General features: G+C 43.1%; 1 protein-coding gene across 1 annotated transcript in view; it reads left to right on the top strand.

The window, feature by feature from the left end:
• Window positions 1–362: 362 nt before the first annotated feature.
• The window catches only part of Rnf24 (ring finger protein 24), a 46,530-nt gene continuing 34,788 nt past the window's right edge, over window positions 363–12,104 (top strand). The window contains exon 1 of the mRNA XM_052726061.1: window positions 363–525. The gene's annotated coding sequence lies outside the window, so the exon portion shown is untranslated. The remainder of the gene's footprint in view (window positions 526–12,104) is intronic.

Here is a 12,104-nt window from a genome sequence, read left to right as displayed (position 1 = left end):
ATATACTTCCACCGTCCGTGCAGGCACTGAGTCTGCATCTGTGGAACCTCTAACTGGGGGTACCCCACCTTTGAGGACTCTTGGGCCGGATGCTACGCCATAAGCCACGTCTCATTCTTTTAACTGTTAAACATGTTCAGAGACTCGGAAAAACACCAAACAGCTGAGAAGATAAGAACCTTGTAGCTCAGCATCATAAACCCACCCTACCTACAGGGTAGGGAAGCAGCCTAGCCTCGCGCTGGAGCGCCGCGCCTGCGCATTGCAGACAGTGAAGCCGCGCGCCCTCAGCGAGGAGGCGGGGCTTGCCCGGGCATCCGGGTCCCACACCCCGCCTCCGCGGCATGAATGAGAGGCGCGGCGCCCGCCCCTCCCCCGCCGGGCCCGCCCCTCGCCGGGGCCGCAGCTAGCCGTCGCCACCGCCAGCTCAGCGGCTCGCACTCGCGGACGCCGCTCGCTACCAGTTCGCCGCCCGAAAGCTGCCGCCGGGCGCCGCCGCCCTCACGCCTGCTGCCCACCGCCCGGGTGAGTGAGGGGAGGACGGGCCTGGGGGCCGCGCGGCCGGGGCGCAGGCTGAGGCGCAGGCTCCGCAGGTCGGGCTCTGGGATGCTGAGGGCAGCGCGCCGGCCTCGCACCCGCCCCGAGACCGCGGGGGCCGCGGGGCAGTGCCCACACACCCGCACAAAGGGCGGCGCGGGCTGTCACCGGGAGGTCACCTCGGGCTGGGCCCGGGCGGGGGAGGCGGGATGGGCGGAGGATGGAGGAGCCGCTGCCTCCGCTTGGTGGTAGAGACGGACGCGCGTCTCGGCGACGGCGGTGTGGCAGTGGGTTTCTCTCGGGTCCCGAGCCACTCCTTCCTTTGTGGTGCTTGTCTCGTGCCTGCTTGTCACACTGTGCAAGGCAGTGGTCTGCACTGGCTTGTTTACTAGTGAAAGTCATATGGCGACCTCATCATCTATGGGGGGGGGGGGCGTGTGTGCACCCACAGGCCAGAGAATTAATGACCCCCGCTTTGTTTCCGGAGACCCAAGGGGTGTGTGTCCTGTCAAATGAGATCGTCTAAAAGGGCATACGGAAAAGAAGTGTGAGGATAACTTCACATCTTTACCCGTCCGTCCCTGGTGTTATTTCGGGGGGGGGGGGGGGAGGTGGTTTTTGTTTTTTGGGTTTTTTTTTTTTTTTTTTTGGTGTTTCTTGTTGTAAAACCAGTGGGTCTGTTCATTGAAAGTGTGAGTCTGTATTCATGTCGCTGTATATTTAGAACACATTGCTTTTGGGGTTAGTGGCGATATATTTATGTGTCAGGGATACGCCAACATCCAGAACATTGCTTTCTGGACTTGGTTGATTGATAATAGGTCGTTGTATGCATATCTATAGGAATACTCCCATGTATCTAGGGCACTGCTTTACCCACTCTTCAGTACAGGTGGATTGCATTTCTTGCCTCCCTGCCTTAGGAAGAGGTGGTCCAGCAGGTTCTCTCTACCTCCTTGTTTGTCCGGTCTCCCCGTGCCCTACCCCCCCCCCCCCCCCCAATGCTTTGGCAAAGGATTTTATTGCATATTATCCTTGCATGCACCCTGGCTTTGATCTGAATTCTCGTGTGTTTGGTTGTGCAACCCAGCTCAACAGCTCATCTTACATGACTACCAGAAAACACCACCTTTTATTTTTTTCATTGTTTTCATCCCACAAAGAGGGTGGGAAGCACTGCTGGGTCCCATAGACTCTGACTTGAAGGGCCTTCTGCCTGTTCACTTAAACAGCCAAAAAGAGGTCATTGAGCTAGTACTAGCCAGGTGTGGCAGCCAAGGCCTTTCAGCCCATCACTTGGGAGGAAGAGACAGGAGGATCTCTGTGATTTCAAGGCCAGTCTGATCTATATCGGAATATCCAGGCCAGAACTACATAATGAGACCTTGTCTTAACAAACAAACAAGCAAGCTATATCTTGTTATTTTGCTTTAAGATAGATTTTTTTAAATTTTATAAGATAGTTATTACTCTAGTTGGATAATGATATTTTGGTTTCTTTTTTACCCTTCTAATTTTACAGAGTGAAAAAGCACATTTTGGAAATATTTTTGTTACGGTCTTTTGATTCACAATAGTGGTGGTGGAAAAAAACTGAGGAGTTTATATATGAATAATTGTGAGTTCAGTTTTCTTTAAGATTCTCTTCAAAATTATTTATTTTTGAGTCACATATATTTTCATTCCTAGTAAAATTTTAGTACAAAATGAAATGTTAACCTCCACAGAATCTGTTTATGTATAGACTCCCTACCTAAAACATTTGCTTTTAATTTGAAGGAAATTTTCCACTGGTTGGATGACAGTCAGTTATTCTTAATAAAATTCTTGCCTTATGCATTTTTTCTTAAACCGTGGGTCACACCCCAACATGGATGGGATTGCATAACTGGATGTGGGAGTCACAAGTAATTAACAATCAGAAGTTTCTGAATGTTCAGTGGTCAAAAATTAATTCAAGGGGCTGGAGGTGTAGTTTAGTTGGATAGTGCATATTTGCTTAGCATGCGCAATACCGTGTTTAATTTTCTTTTTTTCTTTTCTTTTTTTTTTTTTTCAGAGAGGATCTTACCACATGGAACTCACTATATAGACCAGGATATTCAGGAGGCAATGACAGGCAGAAAGATCTCTGAGTTCAAGGCCAACCTGGTCTACATAATGAGTTCCAGACCAGCCAGGGTTACATAGTGAGACCCTATCTCAAAACAAAGCTATTTGAGTTGCTAACTTGAATTTCATTTTTAAAAAAATCATCGTTTGAGTTTTGGTTTGGGATTAGATTTCCAGCAACTTCAGAAATGGCCTCGTATTAGTTATTTTCCCTCCTTGCTGTGGCAGAAATACCTGACAAATGGCTAAAGGTCTGTTTGGGCTGACAGCATGAGGGGATCATGGTAGGGGAGTCTAAGACGGGAGTATAAGGCTCTGGTCACATTGTGTCTTATGGAGAAGCAGAGAATGATACATGCTGATGCTCCATTTCCTTCCAGCATCTGAGGATACCACCATTCCCATTCAGGGGCTTCCCTTTTTTTTGAAAATTATTATTTTGTTTTATATGTATGGAAGTTTTCCCTGCAAGTGTGTTTGTGTACCAACGTGCTTGCCTGGTGCCAGAGGAAGCCAGAGGAGAGCATCAGATTCTCTGAAACTGGAGTAGCAGACAGTTGTGAGTGGCTGTGTGGATGCTGGGAATTGAACCTCAGTCCTCTGGAAGAGCAGCCAATGCTCTCAACTGCTGGACTGTTTTTCTAGCCCAGTCTTTCCTCTTCAGTCAAACCTTTTAGGGGCAGGGGATACCTTTATAGACACACCCAGAGGTGTGTTTTTATGATATTCTAAGTCCCATCAAGTTGAAAATCAACATGAATCATCATAGGTCCTAAGCACACTTCTTCCATTTTGTACTATATATTGATATAAAGCGGCATTTCAGCATTGACATTATAAAGTCAAAAGATCAGTCACCTCTGAAAATAGGGATGTTCTGTGCAGTATCAAATATTTAGCCACAATTTAATTCTCTATATAAAAGTCAACAAACATGTCCATGTATCAATACACAGATTTTCCCCTTGTCTTTAATAAGTGGTAAAATTGTGTATGCCAAAGAGTTATTTTAAAATAAAATTGCTTTAAGTTCATTATCAGTAAATGTTTGGTTTGATTTTAAACCAGTTTTATATGCCTGTATTCCTGAGGACACATAAAAACATTTCTCAGGTAAAAGGGGATGCAAATGGAAAGATGGCCCTGCCGTGGAGGACTAAGAAGTTGTTGTTGTTGTTTTAAAGACCTTAAATTAGTGAAGGTAAACTTTTATGATTTGATAGGTTTGGGTTTTACAGTGTAGAATTTGTTTATTTTCGAGACAGAGTTTCTCTATAGACCAGTGTGGCCTTCAGCTCAGAACTGCCTGCCTTTGCCAGATTAAAGCTGTGTGCCACTACACCTGGCTGAACTTTAATTTTTCAAGAATGACTTAGCCCTTCCTTCCTGCCTGCCTGCCTCCCTCCTTCCCTTTCTCTCTCTCTCTTTCCTAAGACTCTAAAGGTTTAGAAGATCTCAGACAGAAGCCCCTCCTCTTCCTCTCACCAACTCTGGAAACCTGTCCTTAGGACTCTGGACTTCTTCATACCAGAAACCACCTTCCTCCCCCATTCTTTGTCTCATATCCCTTCACTACTCACAGTTCCTGTATTTGTACCCTCTCTCTTGCATCATTAACTGTACACAGGTCTCTCGGCTCACAGGCATGTTCTCACGTCCATCTTTAAAAACAGAATACCAAATTTAATAAACTTCTTTTTATCTCTCATCAGTTTGTCCTGTTTACCTGATAGTTAAATGTCTCAAGTGAGAAGCACACGCTTTGCCTGTCTCTTTATGTAGGACCTGTCATCCCTAACTGGTATTGTTGACTTACTTTTTGTCTCTTAGCCCCACTAGAATGCTAGCAACAGGAAGGCAAGAACCTTATCTATTCTGTAAGTCACTTTTCAGCCTGGTCAGGTAGCTCTTGCCTTTAAATTTTTCTAATAAGAAAATCACGATTTTTGTTTTATTCATTTTTTTCTACACTAAAAGTTGCTGGGCAGTGATGGTATAAACCTTTAATCCCAGCATCTGGGAGGCAGAGGCAGGGGAATCACTGAGTTTGAGGCCAGCCTGGTCTACAGGGCCCAGGAGATTGAACTCAGGTTATCAGGCTTGTAGGCCAGCAACTTTACCCTCTGGACCATCTCACCAGCCTTCTCTTTAATATTTTTGTCTAGAAGATATATTGCTCATAAATACGGTCTTTTTTTCTTTGCTCTTCTTCCTCCCGCTCCCATTTTGTGCCCATTTGTTCCCCAGATTATATCATGTGATAGATTAGTAAAATGATCTGTAGTTGGCCAGGTGGGGTGGTGGCACATGCCTTTAAACCCAGGGTATCTCTGTGAGTTTCAGGCCAACCTGGTCTATAAAGAGAGTTCCAAGGCTATTACATAGAGAAAGCCTGTCCAAAAAAACCAAAAGAAAAACCAAAAAGACCTATAGTTAACAAATGAGCAGTTTATACCACTTCTTAGCAGTTTGGTAAATTGATCATTTGATAAAATGGTTTAATTTTGAGCCAAGTCCTATTTGTTTATTTGGCTCAAAGGTTCCTTCTTCAAGTTACTCCATGTTGTTATCTTATTTACTAATTTCCTTTTCCTTCTTGAGTCAGTTTCACTATTGTGTAGCTCCGGTTGGCCTGGATCTCCCTGTGTCAGCCAGGCTGGCCTCCAGCTTGACAGACCTCTTTCATCACCTGTATGGTAAGGTTATAGTTGTATGCTAAAACTTTCAAATTCTAGCCGAGGTAGTGGCAGTGGTGCACGCCTTTAATCCCAGCACCCAGGAGACAGTGACAGGTGGTCTAGAGGCCACCTGGTCTACAGAGCGAGATCCAGGCCAGCTAAAGCTGCACAGAGAGACCCTGTCTTGAAAACAAACAAACAAACAAACAAAAAACAACCTTTCAGATGCCCAGTTTGTCATCAAATAGCTTTACTTATTTATTTTGGTTATTTGAGACAGTATTTCATGTAATCCGGGCAGGCCTTGAACTTAGTTAACTAGGGGCTGAAGATGACCTTGAGGCTCTACCTCAAGGCTCTACCTCTGCAAGTTAGGCTAGGATTATAGAAAAACACCCTCAGATATGTGTTTGTGTGTTACATACCTGCCAAACAGATTTTTTTTTTTCCAGGTAACTGACCTGCTAGTAAGCTAGGCAGGCAGTGTATGTAGCAGTTCAACCTCCTTTGAGAACCACATGAAGGATATAGACAAGCTGTCTAAATCCCACTAGAAAGGGCTAGACTTTACTTAGACTTACGAAATGTGTTTCTATGTGTTAAGTTGTTTTGTTGTTGTTTAGTTTATTTTCTTATTATTTGTCTTGATTTTTTTTTTATTTTGGAAATTTACTTAACCATGGGCCTTTTAAAGCTAAAACTGAGGGTAGTTTTTAGTTTTAGAAATTGTTTCTTGAATTAATTTGGCAGTTACTCTACTTTCTTATCTAGATGCATAATGGGAACTCTTATAATCTGAGCATTTCAGACCTCAAAATGTGATGCTGTGTAAATTGAGGGTTTTAAAAGAATGCCAGATGGTTGAAAAGGAATTGTGAGCATTCCAGTTAGTGCCATCCTTTGAAATCCAGCTGGATAAACCTTCTCTGCTCTGGAGGTAAGAACTAGACACTTTTTTCCATGCCAGCTGGCCCATGAATAGCTGGCCAGTGGCCTCATTTTGGGTTGGCCACTCTCGGAAAGCCAGCCTGGGCCTTCCATCTACCCTAAGGACAGTCATGCCAAAGAGTTAGTTGCTCCAGGCCTCCGTCTATGGAGTTGAAGTCAGCCTACAGTGTCAAGGGAAAGGAAGCCATTTAGTATTGCAAATGAACCCTGTGTTATGAATTGCTGTGGGAAAGTTAATGCAACCTGAATTTTTATGAATTTAATGTTAAGGATCGAAGAACTGCTTGTCAATAAAAGTGAATGTTTTTATATTGGTACTTCCTCCAATTTACCTGTTTTCATTTATTAGCATCCCTTAAAATGAAGTTTGCTTGTTATTTTCATTTTTATTTTATAAAATTTGGGTCACTTGGATTAGTAAAATTTTTTACCTTATTTATAAAATTTGCTTTATGAACCATAGGCCTCAGTAAAGGGCTAATTCTATATGTTGTCTTAAAATTTGTCTCATTTAATTTACAATGTTTTCCTAACTAGACAGGTGCTTGTATGAAGCAGTTCCTTACTTCTTTTAGCAAATTTAATCTATTAGTTTAATTAAGAGCAAAAGAATAAGTGTGGTACTGCCAGTATGAGCATGCATCTCCTCTTATGATGGTATCTTTATATTCTCAACATTAATAGCTTCATTCAGACTTCAGTGTCCGCACCCCCCAACCCCCCTCCCAGAGCTGAGGACCGAACCCAGGGCCTTGCGCTTGCTAGGCAAGTGCTCTACCAGTGAGCTAAATCCCCAACCCCTGTTTTTGTTTTTTTGGGTTTTTTTTTAAGATTTATTTATTTATTATGTATACAGTGTTCTGTCTGCATGTATCCCTGCAGGCCAGAAGAGGGAGCCAGATCTCATTACAGATGGTTGTGAGCCACCATATGGGTGCTGGAAACTGGAAATTGAACTCGGGACCTCTGGAAGAGCCATCTCTCCAGCCCCCAGACTTCTGTCTTTAGTGACTGGCTAGTTTTAAAATTGGTGCAAAGGAAATGATGAAAAGGAGAAAGGGGTCAACACTTCAAACGATCAAGTTCTGGAATTGCAAGGGTGTGGGTGTGGTGGGGATATTGTGTGAAACGAAAGTTTGTTTGTTTGTTTGGTTTTTTTTTTCAAGACAAGGTTTCTCTGTAGTTTTGGTGCCTATCCTGGATCTCACTCTGTAGATCACCTGGCTTTGCCTCCTGAGTGCTTGGATTAAAGGCGTGCGCCACCACTGCCTGGCATGTTTGTTTTAAAACAAAAAGTTTTATCATGTGGAGGTTTATGGAATGCTTTGGAGCAAACTACCTTAGACGGAAAAAAACTTTCTTACAATAGTTAGTGTGTTGCCTTAATTTTTTTTTGATTTGGAGATTGGATGGTTCTTATTACCTGTTTGTTAAATTCATCTAAACAAACCAAAACCATTATGAACTACCTACATTTCTTTCTTATTCTCTCCTAAATCTGAGCATGTGAAATTATACTTTGTGCTTTAAACTTAAAATAGGATCTAGTTTCTGCAGCTTGAACTGAATCGTGTGCATGACTGTAATTAAAGTTTCTTCAATCTGCTAGGCGGGTGGTGGTGCTGCACACCTTTAATCTCAGCACTCGGGAGGCAGAGGCAGGCAGATCTCTCGGTGAGTTCAAGACCAGCCTGGTCTACAGATTGAGTTCCAGGACAGCCAAGGCTACACAGAGAAATGCTGTCTGGAAAATAAAAAAAAAAAAATTCAGTCTTTTGGCTTTTCAATTTTGTGTATGAAAACAAGTCAAAAGTAATATATATATATATATATACATATATATATATATATATTACTTTTGAGACAGGGTCTCACTATGTAGTTCTGGATGTCCTAGAACTCTCTTTGTAGATGTAGACTAGGCTGACCTCAAACTCAGTGCCTCCCAGGTGCTGGGATTAAAGGTATACACAATCACATCTGGTCCAGAAGGAAACTTTTAAGATTTTTTTCTTTAAATGACAAAGCAGTATCAATAGCTACAGCTAACTTTTACATGAATTAGCCTGCACTGAAAACATTGTGTATCTATAGCATAACAGGCATTACTTATTTCCTCCTTACAACTATTCTGAAAACAGTTCATGGATGATAAAATTAAAGATCAAAGAAGTAATTTCTTTTAAAAAAGTAATTTACTTTTATTTCATGTGCATTGGTGTTTCGTCTGCATGTATGTCTGTGTGAAGGTGTCAGATCCCCAGAAACTGGAGTGACAGGTAGTTGTGAGCCATGTGGGTGCTGGGAATTGAACAGGGGTCCCGAAAAAGTAGCCAGTGCTCTTATCCACTGAGCCATCTCTCCAGGCCCCAAAGAAGTAATTTCTTGAGGTTAACAAGTCAGGGGCCAGAACAGACATCTCCATAGCCCATCACTTATCAGAGTTTATGCTGCCAGCTTCAGGAGAGTGTCCAGATGCATTGCAGTGGGTGAAGGAAGCTCAGAGTCCTGTGCAAAGACAGCTGCAGAACCACTGCGACAGGTAAAGCGTGTGAGGAAAAGTGATTACAGTGGAAATGGGACAAAGAGAATGATGGGTTCCCTAGAGTCACCGTAACACGACTGCAGAGTTGATGCTTCTAGCAACAGAGATGCACGCTCTCACAGTTCCGAAGTCCAGAAGGTAGAGATCAGGGCGACAGCAAGACTACTGAGCTCCCCCAGTGCCTCTAGGAAGAATCCTTCCTAACTTTTTCCCTAGATTTTCCTCAGAAAACTCTTGTCAACAGATGTATAATCTACACAATCTAAACAGATCTAGTCTCAGAACCCTTAACTTCTTTTTGGTTTTTGAGACAGAATTGCTTTGCAGCCCCAGCTGGCCTAGAACTGCTGTGTAGACCAGGCTGGCCTGAATTGCACTGATTCTCCTGTTTCCACTTTGCAGTTTCTGGGATTTAAACTACCACAACCAGCTCCCGATCCCTAATTACAACTGCAAAGACCTTTGTCCTAAGGTCACATTTAGGTTTCTGGGACAGAATTTTTTCCCCACCATTTCACTATTTATGCCATGAGAACATAACAACTTCTTTGATAATTTGTAGTGTCAATGCTGTGTCACACAGAACCTCAGATTAGACAGGTATCCAGCAGACCAATAAAGGTGGAGAAAGGACAGAAGGACAGAAAGAAGACTGAACTTCATAGGAAGGATTAGGGAATCAGGCAGATATGTATGCAGGGAGAGAGCTGTTTAAGACAGAACATGAAAGGCGACAGGTTTTCATCAAATGATTGGGGATGCTCAGGATGTGCAGATAGTAGAAGTAATCAAAAACAAAGATAGGAAGGCATCTTTAAGGAACCACAAATACTACGATGCAGTATTTGAAGAATAGTGCAGGAGAATAAGGTTCAAATCTGGGCCAATTCATATAAGATCCTGAGTGCTGGGTGGATGAATTTGTTTCATAGTTGGAGTTGCTTGCCCATGAGAACATGTTAACAAGTTTCTAACAGGTCTTCAGAGCTATTAAAAAGGCCTTGCAGAGAATATCTAGGGATGTTTGTTTGTTGCATTTATTTGATTTTTAAAATATTTCATGTGTATGCCTGAATATATGTGTGTAGCACATGCATGCAGGAGCATGCAAAGGTCAGAAGAGGTATTGGATCCTCTGGAACTAGAGTTACAGACTGTTGTTAGCTGTCATAGGGGTGTTGGGAACACAACCCTGGTTCTCTGTAAGAACATGTTCTAAACCACCGAGCCATCTCTCTAGCCTTGAGATAGGGTCTGACTATTTAGCTCAGGCTAGTCTTGAACATGCACCAGTCCTCCTGCCTCTGCCTGCCAAGTATTAGGATTACAGACATGTACTACTATGCTTAGCCTCTGTTTAAGAGAGAAGGTTACTCTATAACCAGCACTTAACCTTGAATTCACTCTATAGCTCAAACCTCAACTTGCAGCACACCTTTTATTAGACTTACAGGTATGAGTTACCACGCCTGGTTGTAGATTCTTAAAGTGTTTATATTTATGTGTATGGATGTTTTTTGCCTGTGTGCATATCTGTGCACCACCTACATGCAGTGCCCACAGAAGACAGAAGTAAATTATCATAGTCCCTGGAACAGTTACAGTTGTGAGCTGCCATATGGGTGCTGGGAATCAAACCCAGGTACTCTAGAAGAACAGCCATTGATCTTAACCATGCACTGCACCATCTCTCCAATCCTGTAGAAATTTTTTTCTATAGATTTTCTGAAAGAAATAGCTCTTTAAAAAGGGGAGGGGTTAAATCAGTTCTATAGGACTGGAGATATATTTATATATGGTGGGACACTTGCCTAAACAATCCCCAGAACTACAAAACCATTGTTCTGATTAGAAGCAGAATGTTTTGTGATTTGAAGCTACTTCTGGAAGGCTATTGATTTTTTTTTTTTCTTTCTTTCTGCTTTACTTTGAACCTCCTGGGAAGAGAATTTACAAAGTGAACTCAATAGACCCTTAAGTCAGCACCATGTGTGGAATATGTTGCGAATGTTGTGTGTTAAGATACTATCTCAAAGAAGATGTGAAGTAATCGAATGTAAACAAGAGGAAAAGCATCATTCAGTTCTGGAATGTGGCTGTGACTTCTATTTTGTGTGTCTCAGTTCTCTGTTTCAGTTCACTGCCACCACCCATTTACAACTCAGTTCTGTGAAAGCTTGACAGTTCTGAGGAGTGGACAGCTGCATCCATAAAAGGATGGATGTATGTTTGTATTTGGAGACTCTGCCTCTTCTTGGGGTGTGTGTGTGTGTGTTGTGTGTGTGTGTGTGTGTGTGTGTGTGTGTGTGTGTGTGTGTGTTCTGTAAAACTGCTTGTTCTGTGTTATAGATTTTTCAGTAAAAGAATGTATTTCAGGTATAAAACAATATTTGTGTTCTATAGCTATGTGGCTGTTTTATTCAAAGAGAAAAGGGTGTTTCCCATATTTAGCCTACTTCTACACACTGAAAAACCAGGAAGGTGGCTTTTAGCCATGGGTTCCCTTTATTTTCTGCCTGAGATTAGTATTATTTGTTAGACTCAACTATCTTACTTTGCTTTTTTTTGTTGTTGTTGCTTTTGTTTTGTTTTGTTGTTGTTTGAGATAAAGTCTCACCATGTAGCCTGCTCAGGGACAAATAACCAAACGAATGGAAACACATGAACTATGAACCAATGGCTGAGGGGCCCCCAACTGGATCAGGCCCTCTGAATGGGTGAGATAGTCGATTGGCTTGATCTGTTTGGGAGGCACCCAGGCAGTGGGACCGGGTCCTGTGCTCATTGCATGAGTTGGCTGTTTGAAACCTGGGGCTTATGCAGGGTCGCTTGGCTTGGCCTGGGAGGAGGGGACTGGACCTACCTGGACTGAGTCCGGGGGGGAGGCTTTGCCCTGGAGGAGGTGGGAATGGGAGGTGGGCTGGGGGGAAGGGGAGAGGGGCGGGAGGGAGCGGGGAGAACAAGGGAATCCGTGGCTGATATGTAGAACCGAATTGTAAAAAAAAAAAAAAAAAAAAAAGCCAAGGCCAAGAGAAAAAAAAAAAGGAACTTGCTGCATAGACCAGGCTGGCCTCGAACTCAGCAGAGCTCCGCCTGTTTTTGCCTCCTGAGTGCTGGGACTGCAGGCCTGGGCCAGCACAGCCAGCTCAACTATGCTGCTTTTCAAACTGCTGTTTGCAAGGGGCTTAGGTTTTGTTAGGAAGAGCTGTAAACATACTCAGTAGTATGAGTGCTCCCATTTGCCTTCTCAGTGGTTCCAGCAGCGGTTGAGACCCCTTTGTGGG

This window comes from Peromyscus californicus, unplaced genomic scaffold, assembly GCF_007827085.1.
Source record: "Peromyscus californicus insignis strain IS unplaced genomic scaffold, ASM782708v3 Scaffold_7__1_contigs__length_154581171, whole genome shotgun sequence".
NCBI lineage: Eukaryota > Metazoa > Chordata > Mammalia > Rodentia > Cricetidae > Peromyscus > Peromyscus californicus.
The sequence above is the reverse complement of the archived record's forward strand: the minus strand, read 5'-3'. Positions and strand labels throughout refer to the sequence as shown.